Consider the following 18,075-nt stretch of genomic DNA (forward strand, 5'->3'; position numbering starts at 1 on the left):
CATCGTCTCCTTTGGAAGCATTGATCTCTGCAGACCTCTCGAGTTTTCAAAGGATGTGAGTCCTCCGGACGCGATGAGGCGGAGGACTAGTTGTTTCTGTGTGGTCTACACAGGGGATTCAGACATCCCTTCATCTTGGGAGATGCAAGACGAGCCTGCATTCAATTCACTGCAGGGATATCCGGCCTTACTTCGAGTCAGAGCATTTCGGTGTCCATTCCATTTGAGACCACAAACTCAGGGTCCCTCTCACATACCTGTAGCTGAGAGAAGTCTTCTCTTGAGGTGCTTGTGGAAAGTTGGTATTCCTCTTGAGTCGAAGCCAGGGACTAAGCACTCATCACGAGTTGATTTGGGGTCCACGGAGTCCTTTCCTGTTGCTCCAGTGACCTCAGGATCCCTCTAGACTTGAGACAGTGAACTTGGGTTTTCTCTGGAGTGACATCAAGGAAATCAAGGCTCCGTTCACGTTTGATGTGGAACACGGAATTGTTCTTCTCAGAGTGTAGGGGAATCGGGCCTCATCTCGCGGCGAGGGGGAAGTCTCGTGGTTTTTCTCGAGTTGCGGCCGGAACCTGGGGTATATTCTCGAGTTACCACGGGGAGGGCCCTTCCAGACACGTGTTTGTTCAGCGAAGTCAGGACACCTGCCTAGGTGCGAGGGACACCTCGGGATTCTCCGCGAGTCTTGGCATGGCAATTGGTACGCGTCTCCACGTGAGGCGGGAGTCCCAGGTCCCTTTCCACGTGCCACAGGGATCCTGTGACTCCTATCCAATTTCAAGAAGAGTCAGGCATCGTCTCCTTTTGAAGCATTGATCTCCGCGGACCTCTCGAGTTTTCAAAGGATGTGAGGCCTCCGGTCGCGATGAGGCGGAGGGCTAGGACTTTCTCTGTGGTCTCCACAGGGGATTCAAACATCCCTTCGTCTTGGGAGATGCAAGACGAGCCTGCATTCAATTCACTGCAGGGATATCCGGCCTTACTTCGAGTCAGAGCATTTCGGTGTCCATTCCATTTGAGACCACAAACTCAGGGTCCCTCTCACATACCTGTAGCTGAGAGAAGCCTCCTCTTGAGGTGCTTGTGGAAAGTTGGTATTCATCTTGAGTCGAAGCCAGGGACTAAGCTCTCATCTGGAGTTTATTTGGGGTCCACGGAGCCCTTTCGTGGTGCTCCAGTGACCTCAGGATCCCTCTAGTCTAGAGACAGTGACTTTGGGTTTTCTCTGGAGTGCCATCAAGGAAATCAAGGGTCCTTTCACGTTTGATGTGGAACACGGAATTGCTCTGCACGCAGTGCAGGGGAATCGGGCCTCATCTCGTGGCGAGGGGGAAGTGTCATGGTTTTTTTCGAGTTGCGGCCGGAACCTGGGGTATATTCTCGAGTTACGACGGGGAGGGCCCTTCCAGACACGTGTTTGTTCAGCGACGTCAGGACTCCTGCCTAGGAGCGAGGGACACCTCGGGCTTCTCATCGAGTCTTGGCATGGCAATTGGGACGCATCTCCACGTGAGGCGGGAGACCCAGGGTCCCTTTCCACGTGCCCCAGGGAGCCTGGGACTCCTATCCATTTTCAGGAGGAGTCAGGCATCGTCTCCTTCGGAAGCATTGATCTCTGCAGATCTCTCGAGTTTTCAAAGGATGTGAGTCCTCCGGACGCGATGAGGCGGAGGACTAGTTGTTTCTGTGGGGTCTCCACAGGGGTTTCAGACATCCCTTCATCTTGGGAGATGCAAGACGAGCCTGCATTCAATTCACTGCAGGGATATCCGGCCTTACTTCGAGTCAGAGTATTTCGGTGTCCATTCCATTTGAGACCACAAACTCAGGGTCCCTCTCACATAACTGTAGCTGAGAAAAGCCTCCTCTTGAGGTGTTTGTGGAAAGTTGGTATTCCTCTTGAGTCGAAGCCAGGGACTAAGCACTCATCACGAGTTGATTTGGGGTCCACGGAGCCTTTTGGTGTTGCTCCAGTGACCTCAGGATCCCTCTAGACTTGAGACAGTGATCTTGGGTTTTCTCTGGAGTGCCATCAAGGAAATCAAGGCTCCTTTCACGTTTAATTTCGAACACGGAATTGCTCTGCACGCAGTGCAGGGGAATTGGGCCTCATCTCGCGGCTAGGGGGAAGTCTCATTGTGTTTCTCGAGTTGTTGCCGGAATCTGGGGTATATTCTCGAGTTACGATGGGGAGGGCCCTTCCAGACACGTGTTTGTTCAGCGATGTCAGGACTCCTGCCTAGGTGCGAGGGACACCTCGGGATTCTCCACGAGTCTTTTCATGGCAATTGGAACTCGTCTCCACGTGAGGCGGGAGACCCAGTGTCCCTTTCAACGTGCCACAGGCATCCTGGGACTCCTCTCTATTTTCAAGAGGAGTCAGGCATCGTCTCCTTTGGAAGCATTGATCTACGCGGACCTCTCGAGTTTTCAAAGGATGTGAGGCCTCCGGTCGCGTTGAGGCGGAGGACTAGGTCTCTCTGTGGTCTCCACAGGGGATTCAGACATCCCTTCGTCTTGGGAGATGCAAGACGAGCCTTCATTCAATTCACTGCAGGGATATCCAGCCTTACTTCGAGTCAGAGCATCTCGGTGTCCATTCCACTTGAGGCCACAAACTCAGGGTCCCTTTCACTTACATGTAGATGAGAGAAGCCTCCTCGTGAGGTGCTTGTGGAAACTTGGTATTCCTCTTGAGTCGAAGCCAGGGACTAAGCTCTCATCTGGAGTTTATTTGGGGTCCACGGAGCCTTTTCGTGTTGCTCCAGTGACCTCAGGATCCGTCTAGACTTGAGACAGTGATCTTGGGTTTTCTCTGGAGTGCCATCAAGGAAATCAAGGCTCCTTTCACGTTTGATGTGGAACACGGAATTGCTCTGCACGCAGTGCAGGGGAATGGGGCCTCATTCAGCGGCGAGGGGGAAGTCTCATGGTTTTTCTCGAGTTGCTGCCGGAACCTGGGGTATATTCTCGAGTTATGACGGGGAGGGCCCTTCCAGACACGTGTTTGTTCAGCGACGTCAGGACTCCTGCCTAGGTGCGAGGGACACCTCGGGATTCTCCTCGAGTCTTGGCATGGCAATGGGGACGCGTCTCCACGTGAGGCCGGAGACCCAGGGTCCCTTTCCACGTGCCACAGGGATCCTGGGACTCCTATCCATTTTCAAGAGGAGTCAGGCATCGTCTCCTTTGGAAGCATGGATCTCCGCGGACCTCTCGAATTTTCAAAGGATGTGAGGCCTCCGGTCGCGATGAGGCGGTAAATTAGGTCTTTCTCTGTGGTCTCCACAGGGGATTCAGACATCCCTTCGTCTTGGGAGATGCAAGATGAGCCTGCATTCAATTCACTGCAGGGATATCCGGCCTTACTTCGAGTCAGAGCATCTCGGTGTCCATTCCACTTGAGGCCACAAACTCAGGGGCCCTCTCACATACCTGTAGCTGAGAGAAGCCTCCTCTTCAGGTCCTTGTGAAAAGTTGGTATTCCTCTTGAGTCGAAGCCAGGGACTAAGCTCTCATCTCGAGTTGATTTGGGGTCCACGGAGCCCTTTCGTGTTGTTCCAGTGACCTCAGGATCCCTCTAGACTTGAGAGAGTGATCTTGGGTTTTCTCTGGAGTGCCATCAAGGAAATCAAGGCTCCTTTCACGTTTGATGTGGAACACGGAATTGCTCTGCACGCAGTGGAGGGGAATCGGGCCTCATCCAGCAGCGAGGGGGAAGTCTCATGGTTTTTCTCGAGTTGCGGCCGTAACCTGGGGTATATTCTCGAGTTATGACGGGGAGGGCCCTTCCAGACACGTGTTTGTTCAGCGACGTCAGGACTCCTGCCTAGGTGCGAGGGACACCTCGGGATTCTCCGCGAGTCTTGGCATGGCAATTGGTACGCGTCTCCACGTGAGGCGGGAGTCCCAGGGTCCCTTTCCACGTGCCACAGGGATCCTGGGACTCCTATCCATTTTCAAGAAGAGTCAGGCATCGTCTCCTTTGGAAGCATCGATCTCCGCGGACCTCTCGAGTTTTCAAAGGATATGAGGCCTCCGGTCGCGATGATGTGGAGGGCTAGGACTTTCTCTGTGGTCTCCACAGGGGATTCAGACATCCCTTCGTCTTGGGAGATGCAAGACGAGCCAGCATTCAATTCACTGCAGGGATATCCAGCCTTACTTCGAGTCAGAGCATCTCGGTGTCCATTCCACTTGAGGCCACAAACTCAGGGTCCCTCTCACATACATGTAGATGAGAGAAGCCTCCTCGTGAGGTGCTTGTGGAAAGTTGGTATTCCTCTTGAGTCGAAGCCAGGGACTAAGCTCTCATCTGGAGTTTATTTGGGGTTCACGGAGCCCTTTCGTGTTGCTCCAGTGACCTCAGGATCCCTCTAGACTTCAGACAGTGATCTTGGGTTTTCTCTGGAGTGCCATCAAGGAAATCAAGGCTCCTTTCACGTTTGATGTGGAACACGGAATTGCTCTGCACGCAGTGCAGGGAAATTGGGCCTCATTCAGCGGCGAGGGGGAAGTCTCATGGTTTTTCTCGAGTTGCTGCCGGAACCTGGGGTATATTCTCGAGTTACGACGGGGAGGGCCCTTCCAGACACGTGTTTGTTCAGCGACGTCAGGACTCCTGCCTAGGTGCGAGGGACACACCGGGATTCTCCTCGAGTCTTGGCATGGCAATGGGGACGCGTCTCCACGTGAGGCGGGAGACCCAGGGTCCCTTTCCACGTGCCACAGGGATCCTGGGACTCCTATCCATTTTCAAGAGGAGTCAGGCATCGTCTCCTTTGGAAGCATGGATCTCCGCGGACCTCTCGAATTTTCAAAGGATGTGAGGCCTCCGGTCGCGATGAGGCGGAGAATATGGTCTTTCTCTGTGGTCTCCACATCGGATTCAGACATCCCTTCGTCTTGGGAGATGCAAGACGAGCCTGCATTCACTTCACTGCAGGGATATCCGGCCTTACTTCGAGTCAGAGCATCTCGGTGTCCATTCCACTTGAGGCCACAAACTCAGGGTCCCTCTCACATACCTGTAGCTGAGAGAAGGCTCCTCTTGAGGTGCTTGTGGAAAGTTGGTATTCCTCTTGAGTCGAAGCCAGGGACTAAGCTCTCATCTCGAGATGATTTGGGGTCCACGGAGGCCTTTCGTGTTGCTCCAGTGACCTCAGGATCCCTCTAGACTTGAGACAGTGATCTTGGGTTTTCTCTGGAGTGCCATCAAGGAAATCAAGGCTCCTGTCACTTTTGATGTCGAACACGGAATTGCTCTGCACTCAGTGGAGGGGAATCGGGCCTCATCTTACGGCGAGGGGGAAGTCTCATGGTTTTACTCGAGTTGCGGCCGGAACCTGGGGTATATTCTCGAGTTACGACGGGGAGGGCCCTTCCAGACACGTGTTTGTTCAGCGACGTCAGGACTCCTGACTAGGTGCGAGGGACACCTCGGGATTCCCCTCGAGTCTTGGCATGGCAATTGGGACGCGTCTCCACGTGAGGCGGGAGACCCAGGGTCCCTTTCAACGTGCCACAGGGATCCTGGGACTCCTATCAATTTTCAAGAGGAGTCAGGCATCGTCTCCTTTGGAAGCATTGATCTCCGCAGTCCTCTCGAGTTTTCAAAGGATGTGAGGCCTCCGGTCGCGTTGAGGCGGAGGACTACGTCTTTCTCTGTGGTCTCCACAGGGGATTCAGACATCCCTTCGTCTTGGGAGCTGCAAGACGAGCCTGCATTCAATTCACTGTAGGGATATCCAGTCTTACTTCGAGTCAGAGCATCTCGGTGTCTATTCCACTTGAGGCCACAAAATCAGGGTCCCTCTCACATACCTGTAGCTGAGAGAAGCCTCCTCTTGAAGTGCTTGTGGAAAGTTGGTATTCCTCTTGAGTCGAAGCCAGGGACTAAGCTATCATCTCGAGTTGATTTGGCGTCCACGGAGCCTTTTCGAGTTGCTCCAGTGACCTCAGGATCCCTCTAGACTTGAGACAGTGATCTTGGGTTTTCTCTGGAATGCCATCAAGGAAATCAAGGCTCCTTTCACGTTTGAGGTGGAACACGGAATTGCTCTGCATGCAGTGCAGGGGAATCGGGCCTCATCTCGCGGCAAGGGGGAAATCTCATGGTTTTTCTCGAGTTGCGGCCGGAACCTGGGGTATATTCTCGAGTAACGACGGGGAGGGCCCTTCCAGACACGTGTTTGTTCAGCGATTTCAGGACTCCTGCCTAGGTGCGAGGGACACCTCGGGATTCTCCTCGAGTCTTGGCATGGCAATTGGGACGCGTCTCCACATGAGGCGGGAGACCCAGGGTCCCTTTCCACGTGCCACAGGGATCCTGGAACTCCTATCCATTTTCAAGAGGAGTCAGGCATCGTCTCCTTTGGAAGCATTGATCTCCGCGGACCTCTCGAGTTTTCAAAGGATGTGAGGCCTCCGGTCGCTTCGAGGCGGACGACTAGGTCTTTCTCTGTCATCTCCACCGGGGATTCAGACATCCCTTCGTCTTGGGAGATGCAAGACGAGCCTGATTCAATTCACTGCAGGGATATCCGGCCTTACTTCGAGTCAGAGCATCTCGGTGTCCATTCCACTTGAGGCCACAATCTCAGGGTCCCTCTCACATACCTGTAGCTGAGAGAAGCCTCCTCTTGAGGTGCTCTTGGAAAGTTGGTATTCCTCTTGAGTCGAAGCCAGGGACTAAGCTCTCATCTCGAGTTGATCTGGTGTCCACGGAGCCCTTTCATGTTGCTCCAGTGACCTCAGGATCCCTCTAGATTTGAGACAGTGATCTTGGGTTTCCTCTGGAGTGCCATCAAGGAAATCAAGGCTCCTTTCACGTTTGATGTGGAACTCGGAATTGCTCTGCACACATTGCAGGGGAATCGGGCCTCATCTCGCGGCGAGGGGGAAGTCTCATTGTTTTTCTCCAGTTGCGGCCAGAACCTGGGGTATATTCTCGAGTTACGACGGGGAGGGCCCTTCCAGACACGTGTTTGTTCAGCGATGTCAGGACTCCTGCCTAGGTGCGAGGGACACCTCGGGATTCTCCTCGAGTTTTGGCATGGCAATTGGGACGCATCTCCACGTGAGGCGGGACACCCAGTGTCCCATTCCAGGTGCCACAGGGATCCTGGGATTCCTATCCATTTTCAGGAGGAGTCAGGCATCGTCTCCTTTGGAAGCATTGATCTCCGCGGACCTCTCGAGTTTTCAAAGGATGTGAGGCCTCCGGTCGCGATGAGGCGGAGGACTAGGTCTTTCTCTGTGGTCTCCACAGGAGATTCAGACATCCCTTCGTCTTGGGAGATGCAAGACGAGCCTGCATTCAATTCACTGCAGGGATATCCGGGCTTACTTCGAGTCAGAGCGTCTCGGTGTCCATTCCACTGAAGGCCACAAACTCAGGGTCCCTCTCACATACCTGTAGCTGAGAGAAGCCTCCTCTTGAGGTGCTTGTGTAAAGTTGGTATTCCTCTTGAGTCGAAGCCAGGGACTAAGCTCTCATCTCGAGTTGATTTGGGGTCCACGGAGCCCTTTCGTGTTGCTCCAGTGACCTCAGGATCCCTCTAGACTTGAGACAGTGATCTTGGGTTTTCTCTGGAGTGCCATCAAGGAAATCAAGGCTCCTTTCACGTTTGATGTGGAACACGGAATTGCTCTGCACGCAGTCCAGGGGAATCGGGCCTCATGTAGCGGCGAGGGGGAAGTCTCATGGATTTTCTCGAGTTGCGGCCGGAACCTGGGGTATATTCTCGAGTTACGACGGGGAGGGCCCTTCCAGACACGTGTTTGTTCAGCGACGTCAGGACTCCTGCCTAGGTGCGAGGGACATCTCGGGATTCTCCTCGAGTCTTGGCATGGCAATTTGGACGCGTCTCCACGTGAGGCGGGAGACCCAGGGTCCCTTTCCACGTGCCACAGGGATCCTGGGACTCCTATCCATTTTCAAGAGGAGTCAGGCATCGTCTCCTTTGGAAGCATTGATCTTCGCATACCTCTCGAATTTTCAAAGAATATGAGGCCTCCCGTCGCGATGAGGCGGAAAATTAGGTCTTTCTCTGTGGTCTCCACAGGGGATTCAGACATCCCTTCATCTTCCGAGATGCAAGACGAGCCTGCATTCAATTCACTGCAGGGATATCCGGCCTTACTTCGAGTCAGAGCATCTCGGTGTCCATTCCACTTGAGGCCACAAACTCAGGGTCCCTCTCACATACCTGTAGCTGAGAGAAGCCTCCTCTTGAGGTGCTTGTGGAAAGTTGGGATTCCTCTTGAGTCGAAGCCAGGGACTAAACTCTCATCTCGAGTTGATTTGGGGTCCACGGAGCCCTTTCGTGTTGCTCCACTGACCTCAGGATCCCTCTAGACTTGAGACAGTGATCTTGGGTTTTCTCTGGAGGGCCATCAAGGAAATCAAGGCTTTTTTCACGTTTGATGTGGAACACGGAATTGCTCTGCACGCAGTGCAGGGGAATCGGGTCTCATCTCGCGGCGAGGGGGAAGTCTCATGGTTTTTCTCGAGTTACGGCGGGAACCTGGGTATATTCTCGAGTTACGACGGGGAGGGCCCTTCCTGACACAGGTTTGTTCAGCGACGTCAGGACTCCTGCCTAGGTGCGAGGGACACCTCGGGATTCTCCTCGAGTCTTGGCATGGCAATTGGGACGCGTATCCACGTGAGGCGGGAGACCCAGGGTCCCTTTCCACGTGCCACAGGGATCCTGGGACTCCTAACCATTTTCAAGAGGAGTCAGGCATCGTCTCCTTTGGAAGCATTGATCTCCGCGGACCTCTCGAGTTTTCAAAGGATGTGAGGCCTCCGGTCGCCATGAGGCGGAGGACTAGGTCTTTCTCTGTGGTCTCCACAGCGGGTTCAGATATCCCTTCGTCTTGGGAGATGCAAGACGAGCCTGCATTCAATTTACTGCAGGGATATCCGTCCTTACGTCGAGTCAGAGCATCTCGGTGTCCATTCCACTTGAGGCCACAAACTTAGGGTCCCTCTCACATACCTGTAGCTGAGAGAAGCCTCCTCTTGAGGTGCTTGTGGAAAGTTGGGATTCCTCTTGAGTCGAAGACAGGGACTAAGCTCTCATCTCGAGTTGATTTGTGGTCCACGGAGCCCTTTAGTGTTGCTCCAGTGACCTCAGGATCACTCTAGACTTGACACAGTGAACTTGGGTATTCTCTGGAGTGCCATCAAGGAAATCAAGGCTCCTTTCACGTTTGATGTGGAAAACGGAATTGCTCTGCACGCAGTGCAGGGGAATCGGGCCTCATCTCGCGGCGAAGTTGAAGTCTCATGGTTTTTCTCGAGTTGCGGCCGGAACCTGGGGTATATTCTCGAGTTACGACGGGGAGGGCCCTTCCAGACACGTGTTTGTTCAGTGACGTCAGGTCTCCTGCCTAGGTGCGAGGGACACCTCGGGATTCTCCTCGAGTCTTTGCATGGCAATTGGGACACGTCTCCACGTGAGGCGGGAGACCCAGGGTCCCTTTCCACGTGCCACAGGGATCCTGGGACGCCTATCCATTTTCAAGAGGAGTCAGGCATCGTCTCCTTCGGAAGTATTGATCTAGGCAGAGCTCTCGAGTTTTCAAAGGATATGAGGCCTCCGGTTGCGTTGAGGTGGAGGACTAGGTCTTTCTCTGTGGTCTCCAAAGGGGATTCAGACAACCCTTCGTCTTGGGAGATGCAAGACGAGCCTGCATTCAATTCACTGCAGGGATATCCGGGCTTACTTCGAGTCAGAGCATCTCGGTGTCCATTCCACTTGAGGCCACAAACTCAGGGTCCCTCTCACATACCTGTAGCTGAGAGAAGCCTCCTCTTGAGGTGCTTGTGGAAAGTTGGTATTCCTCTTGAGTCGAAGCCAGGGACTAAGCTCTCATCTCGAGTTGATTTGGGGTCCACGGAGCCCTTTCGTGTGGCTCCAGTGACCTCAGGATCCCTCTAGACTTGAGACAGTGATCTTGGGTTTTCTCTGGAGTGCCATCAAGGAAATCAAGGCTCCTTTCACGTTTGATGTGGAACACAGAATTGCTCTGCACGCAGTGCAGGCGTATCGGGCCTCATCTCGCGGTGAAGGGGAAATCTCATGGTTTTTCTCGAGTTGCGGCAGGAACCTGGGGTATATTGTCGAGTTACGACGGGGTGGGCCCTTCCAGACACGTGTTTGTTCAGCGATGTCAGGACTCCTGCCTAGGTGCGAGGGACACCTCGGGAATCTCCTCGAGTCTTGGCATGGCAATTGGCCCGCGTCTCCACGTGAGGCGGGAGACCCAGTGTCCCTTTCCACGTGCCACAGTGATCCTGGGACTCCTATCCATTTTCAAGAGGAGTCAGGCATCGTCTCCTTTGGAAGCATTGATCTCTGCAGACCTTTCGAGTTTTCAAAGGATGTGAGGCCTCCGGTCACCATGAGGCGTTGGACTAGGTCTTCGTCTGTCGTCTCCACAGGGGATTCAGACATCCCTTCGTCTTGGGAGATGCAAGACGAGCCTGCATTCAATTCACTGCAGGGATATCCGGGCTTACTTCGAGTCAGAGCATTTCGGTGTCCATTCCACTTGAGGCCACAAACTCAGGGTCCCTCTCACATACCTGTAGCTGAGAGAAGGCTCCTCTTGAGGTGCTTGTGGAAAGTTGGTATTCCTCTTGATTCAAAGCCAGGGACTAAGCTCTCATCTCGAGTTGATTTGGGGTCCACAGAGCCCTTTCCTGTTGGTCCAGTGACTTTAGGATCCCTCTAGACTTGAGACAGTTATCTTGGGTTTTCTCTGGAGTGCAATCAAGGAAATCAAGGCTCCTTTCACGTTTGATGTGGAACACGGAATTGCTCTGCACGCAGTGCAGGGGAATCGGGCCTCATCCAGCAGCGAGGGGGAAGTCTCATGGTTTTTCTTGAGTTGCGGCCGGAACCTGGGTTATATTCTCGAGTTACGACGGGGAGGGCCCTTCCAGACACGTGTTTGTTCAGCGACGTCAGGACTCCTGCCTAGGTGCGAGGGACACCTCGGGATTCTCCTCGAGTCTTGGCATGGCAATTGGGAGGCGTCTCCACGTGAGGCGGGAGACCCAGGGTCCCTTTCCACGTGCCACAGTTATCCTGGGACTCCTATCCATTTTCCAGAGGAGTCAGGCATCGTCTCCTTTGGAAGCATTGATCTCCGCGGACCTCTCGAGTTTTCAAAGGATGTTAGGCCTCCGCTCGCGATGAGGCGGAGAATTAGGTCTTTCTCTGTGGTCTCCACAGGGGATTCAGACATCCCTTCGTCTTGGGAGATGCAAGACGAGCCTGCATTCAATTCACTGCAGGGATATCCGGCCTTACTTCGAGTCAGAGCATCTCGGTGTCCATTCCACTTGAGGCCACAAAATCAGGGGCCCTCTCACATACCTGTAGCTGAGAGAAGCCTCCTCTTGAGGTGCTTGTGGAAAGTTGGTTTTCCTCTTGAGTCGAAGCCAGGGACTAAGCTCTCATCTCGAGTTGATTTGGGGTCCACGGAGCCCTTTCGTGTTGCTCCACTGACCTCAGGATCCCTCTAGACTTGAGACAGTGATCTTGGGTATTGTCTGGAGTGCCATCAAGGAAATCAAGGCTCCTTTAACGTTTGATGTGGAACACGGAATTGCTCTGCACGCAGTGCAGGGGATTCGGGCCTCATCTCGCGGCGAGGGGGAAGTCTCATGGTTTTTCTCGAGTTGCAGCCGGAACCTGGGGTATATTCTCGAGTTACGACGGGGAGGGCCCTTCCAGACACGTGTTTGTTCAGCGACGTCAGGACTCCTGCCTAGGTGCGAGGGACACCTCGGGATTCTCCTCGAGTCTTGGCATGGCAATTTGGACGCGTCTCCACGCGCGGCGGGAGACCCAGGATCCCTATCCACGTGCCACAGGGATCCTGGGACTCCTATCCATTTTCAAGAGGAGTCAGGCATCGTCTCCTTCGGAAGTATTGATATCCGCGGACCTCTCGAGTTTTCAAAGGATGTGAGGCCTCCGGTTGCGTTGAGGTGGAGGACTAGGTCTTTCTCTGTGGTCTCCACAGGGGATTCAGACAACCCTTCGTCTTGGGAGATGCAAGACGAGCCTGCATTCAATTCACTGCCGGGATATCCGGCCTTACTTCGAGTCAGAGCATCTCGGTGTCCATTCCACTTGAGGCCACAAACTCAGGGTCCCTCTCACATACCTGTAGCTGAGAGAAGCCTCCTCTTGAGGTGGTTGTGGAAAGCTGGTATTCCTCTTGAGTCGAAGCCAGGGACTAAGCTCTCATCTCGAGTTGATTTGTGGTCCACGGAGCCCTTTCGTGTTACTCCAGTGACCTCAGGATCCCTCTAGACTTGAGACAGTGAATTTGGGTATTCTCTGGAGTGCCATCAAGGAAATCAAGGCTCCTTTCACGTTTGATGTGGAACACGGAATTGTTCTGCACACAGTGCAGGGGAATCGGGCTTCATCTCGCGGCGAGGGGGAAGTCTCGTGGTTTTTCTCGAGTTGCGGCCGAAACCTGGGGTATATTCTCGAGTTACGACGGGGAGGGCCCTTCCAGACACGTGTTTGTTCAGCGACATCAGGACTTCTGCCTAGGTACGAGGGACACCTCGGGATTCTCCTCGATTCTTGGCATGGCAATTGGTACGCGTCTCTACGTGAGGCGGGAGACCCAGGGTCCCTTTCCACGTGCCACAGGGATCCTGGGACTCCTATCCATTTTCAAGAGGAGTCAGGCATCGTCTCCTTTGGAAGCATTGAGCTCCGCGGACCTCTTGAGTTTTCAAGGGATGTGAGGCCTCCGGTCGTGATGAGGTGGAGAACTAGGTCTTTCTCTGTGGTCTCCACAGGGGATTCAGACATCCCTTCGTCTTGGGAGATGCAAGACGAGCCTGCATTCAATTCACTGCAGGGATATCTGGCATTACTTCGAGTCACTGCATATCGGTGTCCATTCCACTGGAGGCCATAAACTCAGGGTCCCTATCACATACCTGTAGCTGACAAAAGCCTCCTCTTGAGGTGCTTGTGGAAAGGTGGCATTCCTCTTGAGTCGAAGCCAGGGACTAAGCTCTCATCTCGAGTTGATTTGGGGTCCACGGAGCCCTTTCGTGTTGCCACAGTGACCTCATGATACCTCCAGACTTGAGACAGTGATCTTGGGTTTTCTCTGGAGTGCCATCAAGGAAATCAAGGCTCCTTTCACGTTTGATGTGGAACACGGAATTGCTCTGCACGCAGTGCAGGGGAATCGGGCCTCATCTCGCGGCGAGGGGGAAGTCTCATGGTTTTTCTCGAGTTGCGGCCGGAACCTGGGGTATATTCTCGAGTTACGACGGGGAGGGCCCTTCCAGATACGTGTTTGTTCAGCGACGTCAGGACTCCTGCCTAGGTGGGAGGGACACCTCGGGATTCTCCACGAGTCTTGGCATGGCATTTGGGACGCGTCTCCACGTGAGGCGGGAGACCAAGGGTCCCTTTCCACGTGCCACAGGGATCCTGGGACTCCTATCCATTTTGAAGAGGAGTCAGGCATCGTCTCCTTTGGAAGCATTGATCTCCGCGGACCTCTCGAGTTTTCAAAGGATGTGAGGCCTCCGGTCGGGATGAGGCGGAGAACTAGTTCTTTCTCTGTGGTCTCCACAGGGGATTCAGACATCCCTTCCTCTTGGGAGATGCAAGACGAGCCAGCATTCAATTCACTGCAGGGATATCCAGCCTTAGTTCGAGTCAGAGCATCTCGGTGTCCATTCCACTTGAGGCCACAAACTCAGGGTCCCTCTCACATACCTGTAGCTGAGAGAAGCCTCCTCTTGAGGTGCTTGTGGAAAGTTGGTGTTCCTCTTGAGTCGAAGCCAAGGACTAAGTTCTCATCTCGAGTTGACTTGGGGTCCACGGAGCCCTTTCGTGTTGCTCCAGTGACCTCAGGATCCTTCTAGACTTGAGACAGTGATCTTGGGTTTTCTCTGCAGTGCCATCAAGGAAATCAAGGCTCCTTTCACGTTTGATGTGGAACACGGAATTGCTCTGCACGCAGTGCAGGGGATTCGGGCCTCATCTCGCGGCGAGGGGGAAGTCTCATGGTTTTTCTCGAGTTGCGGCCGGAACCTGGGGTATATTCTCGAGTTACGACAGTGAGGGCCCTTCCAGACACGTGTTTGTTCAGCGACGTCAGGACTCCTGCCTAGGTGCGAGGGACAACTCGGCATTCTCCTCGAGTCTTGACATGGCAATTGGGACGCGTCTCCACTTGAGGCGGGAGACCCAGCGTCCATTCCCACGTGCCACAGGGATCCTGGGACTCCTATCCATTTTCAAGAGGAGTCAGGCATCGTCTCCTTTGAAAGCATTGATCTCCGCGGAGGTCTCGAGTTTTCAAAGAATGTGAGGCCTCCAGTCACGAAAAGGTGGAAAACTAGGGCTTCTCTGTCGTCTCCACAGGGGATTCAGACATCTCTTCGTCTTGCGAGATGCAAGACGAGCCTGCATTCAATTCACTTCAGGGATATCCGGTCTTACTTCGAGTCAGAGCATCTCGGTGTCCATTCCACTTGAGGCCACAAACTCAGGGGCCCTCTCACATACCTGTAGCTGAGAGAAGCCTCCTCTTGAGGTGCTTGTGGAAAGTTGGTATTCCTCTTGAGGCGAAGCCAGGGACTAAGCTCTCATTTCGAGTTGATTTGGGGTCCACGGAGCCCTTTCGTGTTGCTCCAGTGACCTCAGGATCCCTCTAGACTTGAGACAGTGATTCTGGTATTTCTCTGGAGTGCCATCAAGGAAATCAAGGCTCCTTTCAGGTTTGATGTGGAACACGGAATTGCTCTGCACGCAGTGAAGGGGAATCGGGCCTCATCTCGCGGCGAGGGGGAAGTCTCATGGTTTTTTGCGAGTTGTGGCCGGAACTTGGGGTATATTCTCGAGTTACGACAGGGAGGGCCCTTCCAGACACGTGTTTGGTCAACAACGTCAGGACTCCTGCCTAGGTGCGAGGGACACCTCGGGATTCTCCTCGAGTCTTGGCATGGCAATTGGGACGCGTCTGCACGTGAGGCGGGAGACCCAGGGTCCCTTTCCACGTGCCACAGGGATCCTGGGACTCCTATCCATTTTCAAGAGGAGTCAGGCATCGTCTCCTTTGGAAGCATTGATCTCCGCGGACCTCTTGAGTTTTCAAAGGATGTGAGGCCTCCGGTCGGGATGAGGCGGAGAACTAGGTCTTTCTCTGTGGTCTCCACAGGGGATTCAGACATCCCTTCGTCTTGGGAGATGCAAGACTAGCCTACATTCAATTCACTGCAGGGATATCTGGCCTTACTTCGAGTCAGAGCATCTCGGTGTCCATTCCACTTGAGGCCACAAACTCAGGGTCCCTCTCACATACATGTAGATGAGAGTAGACTCCTCTTGAGGTGCTTGTGGAAAGTTGGTATTCCTCTTGAGTCGAAGCCAGGGACTAAGCTCTCATCTCGAGTTGATTTGGGGTCCACGGAGCCCTTTCCTGTTGCTCCAGTGACCTCAGGATCCCTCTAGACTTGAGACAGTGATCTTGGGTTTCTTCTGGAGTGCCATCAAGGAAATCAAGGCTCCTTTCCCATTTGATGTGGAACACGGAATTGCTCTGCACGCAGTGCAGGGGAATCGGGCCTAATCTCGCGGCGAGGTGGAAGTCTCATGGTTTTTCTCGAGTTGCGGCCGGAACCTGGGGTATATTCTCGAGTTACGACGGGGAGGGCCCTTCCAGACACGTGTTTGTTCAGCGACGTCAGGACTCCTGCCTAGGTGCGAGGGACACCTCGGGATTCTCCTCGAGTCTTGGCAAGGCAATTGGGACGCGTCTCCACGTGAGGCGGGAGACCCAGGGTCCCTTTCCACGTGCCACAGGGATCCTGGGACTCCTATCCATTTTCAAGAGGAGTCAGGCATCGCCACCTTTGAAAGCATTGATCTCCGCGGACCTCTCGTGTTTTCAAAGGATGTGAGGCCTCCGGACGCGATGAGGCGGAGAACTAGGTCTTTCTTGTGGTCTCCACAGGTGATTCAGACATCCCTTCGTCTTGGGAGATGCAAGACGAGCCTGCATTCAATTCACTGCAGGGATATCCGGCCTTACCTATGTCAGAGCATCTCGGTGTCCATTCCACTTGAGGCCACAAACTCAGGGTCCCTCTCACATACCTGTAGCTGAGAGAAGCCTCGTCTTGAGGTGCTTGTGAAAAGTTGGTATTCCTCTTGAGTCGAAGCCAGGGACTAAGCTCTCATCTCGAGTTGATTTGGGGTCCATGGAGCCCTTTCGTGTTGCTACAGGGACCTCAGGATCCCTCTAGACTTGAGACAGTGATCTTGGGTGTTCTCTGGAGTGCCATCAAGGAAATCAAGTCTCCTTTCACGTTTGATGTGGAACACGGAATTGCTCTACACACAGTGCAGTGGAATCGTGCCTCATCTCGTGGCGAGGGGGACGTCTCATGGTTTTTCTCGAGTTGCTTCCGGAACCTGGGGTATATTCTCGTGTTACAACATGGAGGGCCCTTCCAGACACGTGATAGGTGCGAGGGACACCTTCGGATTCTCCACGAGTCTTGGCATGGCAATTGGGACGCGTCTCCTCGTGAGGCGGGAGACCCAGGGTCCCTTTCCACGTGCCACAAGGATCCTGGGTCTCCTATCCATTTTCAAGAGTAGTCAGGAATCGTCTCCTTCATAAGTATTGATCTCCGCGGACCTCTCGAGTTTTCAAAGGATGTGAGGCCTCCGGTCGCGATGAGCCGGAGAACTAGGTCTTTCTCTGTGCTCTCCACAGTGGATTCAGACATCCCTTCGCTTGGGAGATGCAAGACGAGCCTGCATTCAATTCACTGCAGTGATATCCTGCCTTACTTCGAGTCAGAGCATCTCGGTGTCCATTCTACTTGATGCCACAAACTCAGGGTCCCTCTCACATACCTGTAGCTGAGAGAAGCCTCCTCTTGAGGTGCTTGTGGAAAGTTGGTATTCCTCTTGGTCGAAGCCAGGGACTAATCTTTCATCTCGAGTTGATTTGGGGTCCACGGAGCCCTTTCGTGTTGCTACACTTATTTTAGGATCCCTCTAGACTTGAGACAGTGATCTTGGGTTTTCTCTGGAGTGCCATCAAGGAAATCAAGGCTCCTTTCACGTTTGATGTGGAACACGGAATTGCTCTGCCCGCAGTGCAGGGGATTCGGGCCTCATCTCGCGGCGAGGGGGAAGTCTCATGGTTTTTCTCGAGTTGCGTCCGGAACCTGGGGTATATTCTCGAGTTACGACAGTGAGGGCCCTTCCAGACACGTGTTTGTTCAGCGACGTCAGGACTCCTCCCTAGGTGCGAGGGACACCTCGGCAATCTCCTCGAGTCTTGACATGGCAATTGGGACGCGTCTCCACGTGAGGCGGGAGACCCAGCGTCCCTTCCCACGTGCCACAGGGATCCTGGGACTCCTATCCATTTTCAAGAGGAGGCAGGCATCGTCTCCTTTGGAAGCATTGATCTCCGGGGACCTCTCGAGTTTTCAAAGGATGTGAGGCTTCCGGTCGCGATGAGGGGGAGAACTAGTTCTTTCTCTGTGGTCTCCACAGGGGATTCAGACATCCCTTCCTCTTGGGAGATGCAAGACGAGCCTGCATTCAATTCACTGCAGGGATATCCAGCCTTAGTTCGAGTCAGAGCATGTCGGTGTCCATTCCACTGGAGGCCACAAACTCAGGGTCCCTCTCACATACCTGTAGCTGAGAGAAGCCTCCTCTTGAGGTGCTTGTGGAAAGTTGGTGTTCCTCTTGAGTCGAAGCCAAGGACTAAGTTCTCCTCTCGAGTTGACTTGGGATCCACGGAGCCCTTTCGTGTTGCTCCAGTGACCTCAGGATCCCTCTAGACTTGAGACAGTGATCTTGGTTTTTCTCTGGAGTACCATCAAGGAAATCAAGGCTCCTTTCACGTTTGATGTGGAAAACGGAATTGCTCTGCACGCAGTGCAGGGGAATCGGGCCTCATCTCGCGGCGAGGGGGAAGTCTCATGGTTTTCCTCGAGTTGCGGCCGGATCCTTGGGTATATTCTGGAGTTACGAC

This window comes from Dama dama, chromosome 30 (assembly GCF_033118175.1).
Source record: "Dama dama isolate Ldn47 chromosome 30, ASM3311817v1, whole genome shotgun sequence".
NCBI lineage: Eukaryota > Metazoa > Chordata > Mammalia > Artiodactyla > Cervidae > Dama > Dama dama.